Below are 13,518 nucleotides of genomic sequence, written 5' to 3' on the forward strand. Positions count from 1 at the left end.
TTCTTGGTGCTGATAACCTAAACAGAATTTATGCTAAAAATCTTTGTTCAGTCCAAAATTTCATTAAAAAAATCAAGTGATGAAGTTTCTCGTAGACCCTATAGTGTTACATATCAAAGCTGGAGGTTATTAAAGGCATCTAATTCTGAAATCTCAGCTTCCTGAGACAAACGGCTGATTTATAATAAATTTCTATTATTTGGGTGCACATAATCGACCACTTCCTGTTACGCAGGCACCGTCAGGTGTACACCCATGAAACTTTACATGATGAGAGAGGACCCTTCTGAGTATCTCCAGTTTTAATTTCATGCACATCGGACAAAGCAAAGAGAAAATACAGGGCAGAATGTGCCCAATGCAATAACTAGGTGGCGCTATAGAGCTCGTCCAAGATTGTCATATCCATGGGTTCAGAATAGAAGCTTCATCATATCCATTGAATTTCAGTGAGATTGGACAAGGAATGTGCACGTGAGAGCAACTTTTGTGTGCATAGCGAGATGCCCAACTTTGCCGCTCTGTCACGACCACACCCCCGCATTGAAAGTTATGGTTTTTTGTCAGAGTAAACTTCAATGGCTTTTCAACAGGTGGACGTCATTTTCAGGTGTGTCGGCTCATCCTACTCGGAGTAGTGATGCTCCAAGTAAAACATGTCATTTCCTCTTGCCAGCAGGTGGCGCTACACTTTTTCCAGATTTTTTCACTGCAGATGTGTTCAGAGTCAGACTACAATCATGCACATCAATTTTGGATCAGATTGGATTATGCATGGCTGAGTAATGGCCATTTTTCTTTTCATGGCGTGTTTTCGAAACGACCTCCAATTTTGACGCGCCGCCATGGTCACAAACATCCATAAAAACTTAAAAGCTTTGCAATTTAACATCGGACATGTGTCTAGTTTACAAAACCAAAGTTTGGAGTCATTACTCTCAAATCTCTAGGAGGAGTTCGTTCTAGAGCGAGGCCTGCAAATGACCAAAATACAGCAAAAATGACATATTGTCATCAAAATATCAGACTTCCTGTGCGACTGACAGCTTGGTCCCAAGAGACTTTTTTGTAGGTTTCTATCCGATAAACATGCCCTGTTAAAATCAGGTTTGTACTATAAAGCATATGGAGGTGCTCGCGAAAACAAATTTTGCAGGTGGCGCTATCGAGCCATTTTTGTTTACCTATGCCGTTCTCCTATAAAATATGAAATTTTTCGCGACTCCTGATGTGTATACAAAATTTGGTGAGTTTTGGGGTATGTTAAAGGCCTCAAAAAGGCGACGGAAAAGTCGGAAGAATAATAATAATAATAAACCTAACAGATACAATAGGGTCCTTGCACTCCGTGCTCGGGCCCTAATAAACCTAACAGATACAATAGGGTCCTTGCACTCCGTGCTCGGGCCCTAATAATCCGAGTAAATACAATAGGGTCCTTGCACTACGTGCTCGGGCCCTAATAATAATAATAATAATAAACATTCGAATTACAATAGGGTCCTTGCACTCCGTGCTCGGGCCCTGATAATAAACATTCGAATTACAATAGGGTCCTTGCACTCCGTGCTCGGGCCCTAAAAAATACTTTGATAAAATGGTCTGAGCTGTTTTTGGTCAAGTTAATGCCAAGTGTGATAAACAGATTACTTTCTAGATCCAGCCTCAAACGAGATTCCGCCAAAGCTTAAGGCTAAGTTGTCATTCCGGCTAATTTGTGGAGATTTTGCATGCCAGCTGTACGAGTAGCACCGAACGCCTCTTTAGCATTTAGAGTGAAATAAACAAATTTACACTTAGTGTGAACATATAGACGTTTTAACTGGATGGGAAATCCTTCTTAAAGAAATTGTTAGGATTAAGGGTCAGAAAATTGCAGTTGAATAAAAAAAAAACTGTCATTCATACCCAAGGGGAAAAGAGGTGTCTTTAGTAGTCTGACACTTTCATAAATGTGCTATACATATACATTTGAGCACCAGGTTATTAGCCCCCCAATAGAAATATATAATCTTTTCAAAACTACACCCACTGGCCATTTCATTAGGTACACCTAGTAAACTAAGAAGGAAGGTCGAAGGGCAGGGATGCCCAGTATAGCTTAGTCTGTTTAGTTTAGTTTAGATATCAGCTATTGTAATTTATAGCTTATTTTATGTTTTGTACAGTTAGTGAACCCCGTTAAGACAACTGTGTTGGAATTTTTGGCTTTATAAATTAAACTGAACTGAAACTGAACCTTTTGCCTTTAGAATTGCCTTAATCCTTGGTTTGCATAGATTCAACAAGGTAGTTGAAACATTCCTCAGAGAGTTTCGTTCATGTTCTATTCTGCAGAAGAGGTGTTTTTCTTGGACTGTAACCTCGCAGTCCATTCCTGTGCAGACATCTAGTAGTTGTGTTCCTTGAGACTACAATTCCTGACTTGGTTAAGTCATCCTGTCTTGGCAGTTGTTCTAAGGGTCTTTAGGCACATCTCTTACTTGTTCTTTGAAATCTCTGGCTTTCTACCTCTGTCAGGCTTGTTCTGTACTGTGCGGCTCTCATTGAATTTGTTGATGATACTTCTTAGTGCAGTTCTTGACATTTGGAAATGCTCTGTAAACTTCTCCTTCTGTTTTGTGAGCATCAGTAATCCTTTTTCTCAGGTCTAAAGTGATTTTTGTTTTGTTTTTGGGCATGATGCTTTCTCAGGTCACAGCTAAAACTCATACTAATGTTTTTATGCTGTGTGTAAATTGAAAGCCAACCCTCAGTTTGATCTTGATCTTATAGTTATTTGGATCGTGGTTGATTTTGTGAAATTATTTTGATTTGATTTATGAAACGGGAGCAGATGAAAAAACCATCCAACCTGGCTCCCTTTAAAAACGTGTTTTTCAGCAGGTTCCTGCTCTCCAGTACATAAATCTCAGACGTACATCAGACATGAAATGACAAGACGTAGAAAAAGAAAGAAATCATAACATTGCATATTAGGCAGTATAGGGGACATGAAAAGCCAGGTAAAATAATGTAAGCATTCAAAATGAAGCTAGGATGTTAGAAAAAGCTGTTCTAGAAAATACTTTGCTTTACTTGGGAGATAGTTGTTAAAAAAGAAAAAAAAAGTTCTCAGAGGGGCTAATAATTTCATCCTCAACTGTAAACATAATTGAAGTATTGAGAAACTTTTCAAAGGTTAAAACAGAAACTCATCAGGACAGATTCTTTTTTTGTTTTTGTTGTTGTGGCTCTAATCATCCACACGTCCGGCTACAATCGCACTCATCCATCTCTCATCAGCCTCCTCGCTCCGAAATTATCGGAACAACTCATTAGGAGTGTTGACACTACAATATAGCACGACTGTGGCAGCACTCGGCAAAAAGTGCCTCACTAAGCACTGCAAACAACAACTTCAATTATGTTCTTTTCCCCCTCCGCAGTCCTCTGTCACGCAGCCGTTTATCGCCTCAGATGATGTACAGTATGCTGCACCGGAGCATACATATGGAATGGTTTGAGGACTTTAAATTGAAATTGATTTTCCTCCCCTTGGGAAGTGGAAAAAGTCAAAAATTGTTACTTGCAGATTTATAAAACAGATTTAGTCTGTTGACATTGAAGGCTGTTTGATAAGTAATTAAATAGCCTTTACCAAAGACAAGGTGATGGGTAACTCTTTGTCATTTCCCTGTGTGCGGCTCCCACCACATATATTGTTTTGTGATTGCAGAAAGATTGCTTTCTGTGGACGTACGACTGTGTTCATATTTCTGATCATTGGCACCCATTTTTAGAGTTCGGTGCATGTGTTAGCTCGGAGATTGCGGGGCTCACCAAGTGATGACGACGGTGTTTGCACCCTCGGGCTGCCAGAGGCCTCTGATTAATGACTTATCTCATTCTCCAACCATCGGAAGGGTAAGAGGTCACACATCTGCGTGTCACTCAGACCTGACATCTTCTCCCAGCCCGGCTGCCAGCTGCACACCAAGGGATTCTCCAGATGTTTCAAGGTTTCCGCGCTCCGCACGCCGCCCGATGTCCCCTAATCACTTTCCTGACATTGTGATTTTGACAACGCAGTCTGTATAACAAAGTTCAGAGGCTGAAGCACTTCACCTGTAAAAATCCCCCCCTCTTTTTTTTCTTAAGTTTTGCTGCAGATGTCAGCTTGGTTGGAGTTGTGATTAAGGTACCTGCCTGTGGTGACATGTTTGTTTTGAGATTGCTTTATGTATTTTTCGCCTGCCTCGGTTTGAAACACCCGAAAAGAAATGTGTAGCCTCAGCTTTTTCCTCTGTCTAATAGGAAGCACTTGGATCTTAGTTTCGAATAAGGAGTAGCAGGTTTAAGTATTCTGTGATAAAGGTATGGCAAGCAAAGCCGGAATATTGTTACCCTCCCTAAAGAAAAAGATGATTTATATGTCGTTGTCTTCAGCTACCTTTTTTGTGCACTGGGGAGCTTTTACGCCTGAGCCCTTTCCGAGCAGCTACTGTATACTGATGCCATTTTTATAATCTGTTTCCCCTTATTCCTCACAAATAAAGAAGGGGAAAAACTCATAATGGAATTCAGCCAAAGCATTGGATTATAAATGAGGTCTGCGCCCGGCTTCATATCGTTATTTAGATTCCTGCGTACAGAGACCCGTGTTCCAACTCCCATCAGCACTGCAACAGAATCAAATGTGAATATACGCTGATATAAGGAAATTGGTTGGTTTGTAATGTGCTGATGCTTTGGAGACTCTGTGCAGAGGTGAAAAAGAGAAAGACAGCAGTTCTTCGGCATATGCATAGTGATGTTTTAATTACTGGAATTGCAGTGATAACACAACTCCCTGCTCGCGTATACAGACACGCATCCCACTCTGGGTGAGGGGAGAAAAAATAAATACTTTTTTTTTTCCAAAGATTACTGCATCATGTGATACAATGCTGCGTATCTGCTGCTGTAGATTTTGTTCATAAATCTGTTTGTTTGCAATATGCTCTTGTTTTACATAACGTGTGGCAACATGGAGCCAGGTGGCAGCTGCTTCTAAGTGCTAAGCCTACAAAATCTCTGCAAGAAAGGAAGCTGTAAAAAAAAAGATGGTTTTTATTTGGAACTGTTAGATGTTTGAGCATCTTCTGTTTTGTGTTTTTCCGTTATTATATTCATTAGGATAAAAACTGCAAAGAGAGGTAGCCTAAAACAGGAAAAGAACACTAATCTTTTGAAGAAAATCTCTAGACCGTAGTAACATAATGTGTCTATGCAGAACGCCATTTTTACTTATTAAGATGTTAAAATCTAGAAACTAAAAGACCCACACAAGCATTGGAAGGAGAAAAACAAGCTAAAAACTGACTCAGATAAAATTTCTTTAAAATGAATATTAATCAGCCCAATAATAAGTATTTTTTGCCAGTTTTAAGCAAATGTGTTGTATTTTTAGAGTTTAAAAGGGCCTATACCATGGTATTCCTTAGCCTTTTATACTAAATGATATCCAGGTATATGATAATATATTACCTTTGGCACACTGAAGAATGATTTTTTAAAAATGCTTATTAAACATTAGTTATTTTCCAACCCGGATTAAAAACGACACGAATTTTGTCAAAAGATGTGCAGTCGTTTTAATGTCAAGCAGAACCACTGGCCTTCTAACTTCAATTTAAATGTGAATAAAGCCTTTAAAAATTATATTTACATAAGGTTATAAAATTCTTAGAAATTGAAAAATCTTGTTAAAAAAATCTCCTGTTGGGCTAAGAAAATCGGCATAATTCTGATTTTAAGACTAAAATTATTTTGAAATTGAAAAACTTTTTTTAGAAGATTATTTTTCTTGCATGCCAGAAAATGAGACATTTTTTCTTAAAACAATGGTCTTTTTTTTACTTTCTTAAGATTAAGTTCTTGCAGGTTATGGGGAAATTCAGCATTGAGGGGTTTTGAGGGGAAAACAAAGACATCTTCTACTGTATTTCCTGCCTTGGATATTCTGATGGAAGCAGATCTGGCTGTCAGATGTTGGGCACCTTAGTGGCTGGTTGTAAGAAAAGCTGCGTAACATGCAAACTAAATAGGCTTGATGTCTAATCCATCTATTAAAATGTAATTGAGACTGAAACGCTGCATTAGAGCCACTCTGTAGGACTGAGCTCTGAGACAGAAATTGTAGGGATCCGAAAAAAAATAAATCTCAAATATATGTATATTCTCTTACTTTTTTGAACAGCAGCTGCACACCAGTTTTCTGCCAACAGTTTGGCACGTGAGGAAAAAGGGACGTAAAAGGGTCAAAACCGGCTCTATTTGGATAGCTTTCAGTGCCACGAGTGTAATGGAGAGTTTCTAATGAGAAAAAGCTATGATGCCTGATTAGAGCCGCAGTGACAGACAGTCAGGGAGGGGAAAAGCTGCTCTCCACCAACACCAAAAACTGCAACGCCATCATTTGCTGCCATAAAGCAAAGTTTTGACTTAAAAAGCCGTGGAGAGAATTCACAAACTTTCTTCCATTTCCCTCTTTCTGTCCATCAGCTTCCTGTCAGCTCTGCACTTAAGACTTCTGCTTACAAGCTCGTCAAATATAGAAGTTTTATGAAAACAGGTTTTTATATTAAATTACAAAGCTGACTAAATGTTGAGAAATATTTTTAAATGAACAGCTTTTAGCATTTTCCAGGAAGTGCACTGCAAGAACAGGAAATATGTCCAACATTCTTGAGACGTGTCCTAATATGCGGAAAATCTGCCAATGGTTTAAAAAGAAAAGTTTTTTCTTATTTATGAAAAATAATTCTAGTCTCTAAGACATGTTTTTGTAAACTACGATTATTTTACCATTGAAAAACTTTCATGATTACTTTTTCTTTCTTTCTTGCAAGACAGAATTTTTTCGTGAATCAAGGGTCCTTTTACTTCCTTAAGATTCTGTTTTTGCAGTGTGGCACACACCAATGAGTGGGAATGGATGTTAAAGGCTTCTGGTTTTAGCTCTCTGCCAGTTTAAACCAATCATGGTATTTGCTTGAGGGGACTGGCAAAATCATCAGCCCAAAAGTGATCTCATCAAAAAGGGTCGCATGCAAGGAAAGGTGGAGGGAGCTCACTGATTTTTTTTTTTTGTCATTTTCAAGAAGTAAACTGTCATTTTTATCTTGTCTCGTATTTAAATCACAAGGGCAAATTTTTTGAAAGAGGTTTTTTTTTCCCGAGTTGCAGCATTTGACCCTCATCAACCTGTCAAGCTTTCTCCCATCATCACACTCTAGTTTCTTATGCCTTTGTCAACATGTGTCAAATTACCGCGGGCCACATCCAGCCTGCAAGATCATTTTATAATATTGTTATTAAAAGCCTGGCAAAATGTAGCGCTGATAATGTATTAACTACAGATCCCATGATGCAGCGTTTCGTTGGCCCTGAGAAATGTAGTGCTGGTAACATATCAACTAAAGATCCCATGAAGCAGCGCTTCAGCTGCCTGGCAAAATGTAGTGCTGGTAACATATCAACTACAGATCCCATGATGCAGCGCTTCAGCTGCCTGGCAAAATGTAGTGCTGGTGACAGATTAGCTACAGATCCCATGATGCAGCGCTTCAACTGCCTGGCAAAATGTAGTGCTGGTAACAGATTAGCTACAGATCCCATGATGCAGAGCTTCAGCTGCCCCGGTGAACACTAGACCTCTCAACTGCCGATGAGAAGAAGTTGATTCTCAAAAAAGAGCCTTTAAAAACCGACTGGAGGCAGAATAAAGTTTTACTGACATTACTGGTAAACCCGTGTTTCTCATTTTTGGAGCAAATGTGGCTGTAATTAAAGAGTATCATTCACATGGAGCTGATTGAGCTGCAGCGTTTTGGCACACTAAAGCAAAGTACGACACTGCAGGATCTGTGCTATCCTATAGGGTCCTAATGACCCGATCCTTACATTGACGTGTTCTTCCTACCATGACACAGGTGGATAAAGGGGAAGAGGATTTCATGTAATCCATGGACAGCAGTTAAGATCAAGAATCATTGAAGAAAAAAGGTTCAGCACACTGTCTTGTGGGGTCTAGATGACCCAACTCCCAATGTTAACGTGGCCAGGATAGCACAAGGGTTACTTTCTCCATTTCTGCAGAAATGCCCCACAGCAGTCTACATGCATCAAACTTGTGCATGTTTGGTCGCACATTTTCTGTGTAAGAAACTCTTCTTAGTGATGAAGACTACTAAACAGCACACAGGTGTCGTCTCACTGATGAGCACCTGCAGTCCATCCTGAGAATCTCCACAACACAGGACCTCACATCAAACATAAACCAACTTGGTGATAAAATCTGATGCCAGGCGTCCAACTCTAATAAAATGACAGCAATCAATACAGAATTTGATTTATTATTTCTGAAAAGCACACATTTTATTCACATCTCCGGGTTTTGTTATGCAGCATATTCCTATTTTGAATTTGTGTAATTTTGACAGGATCCATTTTTATGGAGAACAAAATTTGTTGGTTTATTTAAAATGTAATACTATTTTTAATATAAAATGACATAAAAGAAAACAAATGTGAACATTTTTTTCTTTTAATGTTTACTTTATATCTAACTTGTTTAATTTTGGCAGGATATATTTTCATGAAGAAAAAAATGATTTAAGGTTTAAGTTGATTTATTCCAGAAAAATATTTTCAGTCTATTCTTATTCATATTTATGTTAAAAAAAGTGAAGTTTTAAAACTTTAGTTTTAGGGTGTTGAACAAAAGTTTATCCTGTTCAGCCCCCGACCTTCAGCATGCTTTGGATTTTGGCCCCCTGAGCAATCGACTTTGACACCTCTGTCTTAGTCACATCACCCCTAGGCTGGAGGGGGTTGACTAGTACGGGTGCTTCGGGTTTTTGTGTCATCCAGGCCCATGGAAGGTTGTAAAGAGGTGGGGTCCCTTGGGGTTTGTGTGGCAACTTAAGGGACGTCATGAAAATGGAACATACCACTGCACCGCATGGTAAGTGTGTTGTGAAGATTTGTAGGAAGAATGTAAGTTACACACACTTATGACGCATGGTTGATGCTGTTGTATGGTGCCCCTACTCTAGTCCTAAATAAGGAGCTACTTATTTATAGTCTGGCGGCAGTCAGTGAGGTGGGGATGACGTCATTACAAATTTTGGCGACAGCGAGGCGGTCCCAGCCGGATCTCCGGTCTCCTACCTGTAAATGTCTCCGGACGGTACATAAATACCTCTACTATTTACTTTATGTACATGAAAAACAAAGTTACAAACTCACATTCATTAGAGATGCGGCGTCTCGAACGGCTCATTAACATGAATGATGGAAACGGACTTGCAGTCTGCTGGGACCCGTTCTTTATTTCCCTTTTTTTATTCTTCCTCCCGTGAGTTTCAGACGTTCACATAAATGCTCAAACGTGATTTACATGAGTACCCCGCAATAACAGAAGGAGAGCCTCAGAGTTACTTGGGTGGGGTGGGGGTGCTCACAGTGGTCCTCAGTGCGATCAGACACATGAAAAATTAGAGGGGACATTCCCGCCACTGTGCGACCTCCTAATGTGGCAGGGCGGCGGCTGACCGATGCCAACAAATTGTCCGGTCATAACCTTGGCGGCCGCCGTGCGGTGCGTAAAGATGCAACTGCCGCTGCCCGATTACAAGTGCGCTGCCACCTGCTGAATTTTCTGAAAAACTGGCATTTAGGTCGCCTCACGGTGGCATTTTGGCATATGTGACCGTAGCTTAAGCACGGGGTGCGTGAAGGGAACCGCAAGGACTGCTCACTTATCACTTGAACAGCAATAACAGGCTTCTTGCGCAGTGCGCTGGTTGAGGTAAAATATGTGAAAAATCGTCATTGTGTCTCACCTATTCCACCTTTAAATATTGTTTGACTGTTCGCTAAGACCTGTTGCACGTAGAAAACATCAAAAACATTCATGCTCTCAGGGCTCACCGAACGTTCTACGATCTCAACATTTCGTGGTTTCAACTACCTGTCTCGTGCAGGTTTGCCCATTTTATGATTGACATGACTTATTTTAATAATTATCAAGTAAACTTCAATACAAATGCTTAAGAAATAACAGATGTAGTTGTTTAGCAGAGCTTTCAAGTTCATACTGTCTTCACAGGAGTGAAGTGAAAATAATGGGGATCTCCCTTCCTACTTAGCGAAAAATGCGACCTTGTTAGATGATCACGTTCCCCAATGATCATTATTACAAGCCTAACGTCCCTTAGCCTGGCACATTTACACACACACACACACACACACACACACACACACACACACACACACACACACACACACACACACACACACACACTCACACTCAGATACCCATCCCGGATAAATACGCCAGTGGTAATTATAGCGGGGAAGCGTGTCTTAGTGGAGCTGTCAGAACTGTAATTGCTAGAGGGATGGCGAGCTATCGAATCCGCGGCAAGTTCAACACTGCCGGTGGTGAGTGACTTTGATTATAAGAGGAGGGCTGAGAAATGGAGGTTATCTCTGTTATCTGCTGTGTTATGAATGAGGCCTTCCATTAAAGCCAAGATAAGGCGAATGTTTTTTTTGAAAAAAAAAAAAAAATGGCAGGGTAAACAATCTGATGGATCAACATTGACCTTTTTCTGTCTGTTTTTCTGCTGCGTACTAGTCTATTTTTTGCACTTGTTGAGGCTCTTAAAAGCATAACCCATACCTGTATCACATCAAACATGAGAGGAGAAACACCTCTCATCTGGTTAGAAGAAATTGCCAAGAGTGAATGTGTGTAGTGGCGTGTTCAATCAGCTTTGCTGTCATAAATTGCCCGGTTCTATGCCAGAAGCTTTGGAGGGAGGGGGAAAGCTTTGATACGGAGCCAAAAATATGGTTTTAATTTCTTAGAAATTGTGGGTGAAGGCGGAGAGCGGAGACTAGAGGATAAAGGATGAGAGAACAGCAGAATAAGACGCCACTCCAGCAGTGATGAACAGCAAGCTTCCTCTCACTGTGGTTGCACACTAAAAAAGACAAGTAATACTGACATTAGGGAATCAATGCAAGAGATTAAAGGTAATCACAGCAATACAGTGAGATTGCACTGGGCCAGAATTGTTGCAGATGATTGCAGTGGACAATGTGAGCCATGTCTGTTGACTTTGAAGCAGTTTGCGTGCATCGTTCCTGTACCATTACACTAATTTAGCCTCAAATTATTGTGCTGCAAAACACAAAAAAAAAATTGACATGCAAGCTGCTGTTAGCATGAAATAAATATATGATTTGATGTGAATCACCACAATAAAGACTGTTTGATGGGGACCAAACTATCCTGTCAAAATCAGAATAAAAATATAGAACTGTTTGCATGAATCTGCCCAAACCTTTAGTTATGAATTAACTAAATACTTTACAATGGATCTTATGAGTTAAAAAAGCTTCTTTTTGAAACCAAAAAATTAAAAAACTATTTAGTAAAACCACTATTGCATTATTATATGATTGTTCAGATTACGCAGGTTTTGATTGAACTCATTTTACAATGAATAAAAGCAAAAAGAACAACTACAAATAGCTCTGTTGGCTATGGTGCAGAGGTAGAGCGGTCAACCTCTGATCGGGGGATTGCAGGTTTGGTTCCTGCCTTGCCTAACAGAGATGTTTTTGGATGAAATTTAGTTAAATAAATATATTTTTGAATTTTGTTAAAATCGTTTATCAATAAGTACGATGCTTAATGAAGTGAATTCAAATGGATTTAGTATTTTGGCAGAGAAACCCAGTCAACTGACATGCAATTTGCAAACATGCATGTTTGTTACAAAACTTAAACTTTCTGAAAAAGTTGTTACATAGACAATCTGGTTTGCTTTTGAACCTCTTCCTCCTGCATATTTGGAGTTTCAACAGAGATAACATTGTCTATTTATTCAAGCAGCACAGGTCCCTTTCTGCCACATGGCAACTTATTATTGGAGAAACTTGTAGCAGCTCTCAACAAACATCATATTGTCACACATGGGTGCCAATAATTATGATTCCCACAATTGGTGGCTGTGCGAATGATACAGGGCCTCGCAGAATCCCAGCTGCCACCCGCCTCCTGCCATGCAGAAGAGGGACTCCGTTTGCACAGAGGGAGATGAAGAGGTGTCTCGCTGTCACGGACGCCTAACCATCTCTGACTGCTTTCTCCAAATGGTCTGGTTTCATATGTTGTCGTTGTGAGCAGATGCGTTGTTTGGAGCAGATAAGAGCTAAAGCACGAGATGTAAATGCACAACCGTTCAGTTTTCAATAGCGCCCTGTTCTCCATCTCTTGCCCTCCCTTTCTCAGGCTTTCTCCCACAACAGAGGCTCATCTCATTTATCTCATTTGTTCCTCCTTGTCCCCTTTACCTTTTTCCCTCCAGACATGGATATCGGGGATGTCTGGGGGCCTGAAGAAGTGTGATAGAAACCTTTATTTCATCAGGCAAAACATTAAGAACAGTTTCTTATTTGCAATGTTGGCCTGAAAGGAGATGTTGGCTGAAGGAGAAAAGAGCAAACACTGTCCTGTTGATCTGCCGCTCTAAATTAATTTGTCAAAAATGTTTTAAGCTACGCTCAGATAAGACTTGAGTTCAAAAACACGCTAAATGTGTTTCTTTGAACACTTCACAAAAAAGAATGGGCTTCTTCTTCTTCTTTTTCTACTGTTTACTAGCGCTTGTCTGTCTGCCACCTACAGCTGAAGAGGCTAGTTGCGAAATATCAAAGTGGTGCAAATCCCACAAATCTCACTCCAGGTGTTTTTCTTTCACAGCTCTATTCCGATATATGAAAGACTTTGTGTCATATAACTCCGGCCGGACACAAACTGATCAGTTTACAAATGGTTGGCACTATGAAGTTAGATTTGGTGTAAAACTGTTGTCTGTCCGTAAAAAGGTTTTGTACTTGAGATTTGTGTGTCTGACCTGGTTTAACCCTGAAAGTTAAACCAGGTCACCAGGTCAAAGTTCGATTTCAGCGTCTGCGCAATGGTTGTGTGTTTTGTACGTAGATCCAGAAAACAGTCGTTGAAACTTGATACTCGTGAACGCAAGAGTTTTGAAATGCACATTTACTCGCGTTTACATAAACTTATTATTGATAGTGGTCACTAGAATGGGGGATGCTGAGGGTGGTGCGACGTAGCTCTAGACAAAATTATAGTTGAAATCTCAGTTCTATTTCTAAGGGCGTCTCTGTTTGATTCCTCCCTGTTACTTTGACTCCTGTGGTTGGATCTGTGATGAGGAGAGACTTTGTTGCTAGGAGAGTCGTCAACGATGAGCAATTTGGGAAATGAGATGAAGGTGAGGTATCACGCACCCCATTCTGGTTATGTTGTTACAACCACATCTGAGTTTGAGCCTTTGAAATGGAAACTTGATTTTTTTCTTTTTTTTTCTTCCAGTTTTCATACGTTTCTGTTCAATATTGAGGGGGGGGGCTCGCTCTCGTTTCATGATTATCAAGTGATACAGAACGCAGTAC

The 13,518-nt window shown here is 40.1% G+C and overlaps 1 protein-coding gene across 1 annotated transcript in view; it reads left to right on the forward strand.

The window, feature by feature from the left end:
- Window positions 1-13,518, forward strand: part of ppargc1a (peroxisome proliferator-activated receptor gamma, coactivator 1 alpha) — a 422,123-nt gene that overhangs the window by 101,949 nt on the left and 306,656 nt on the right. The window lies entirely within an intron of this gene.

Source organism: Oryzias latipes, chromosome 18 (assembly GCF_053564925.1).
Source record: "Oryzias latipes strain Hd-rR chromosome 18, Olatipes_Hd-rR_3.1".
NCBI lineage: Eukaryota > Metazoa > Chordata > Actinopteri > Beloniformes > Adrianichthyidae > Oryzias > Oryzias latipes.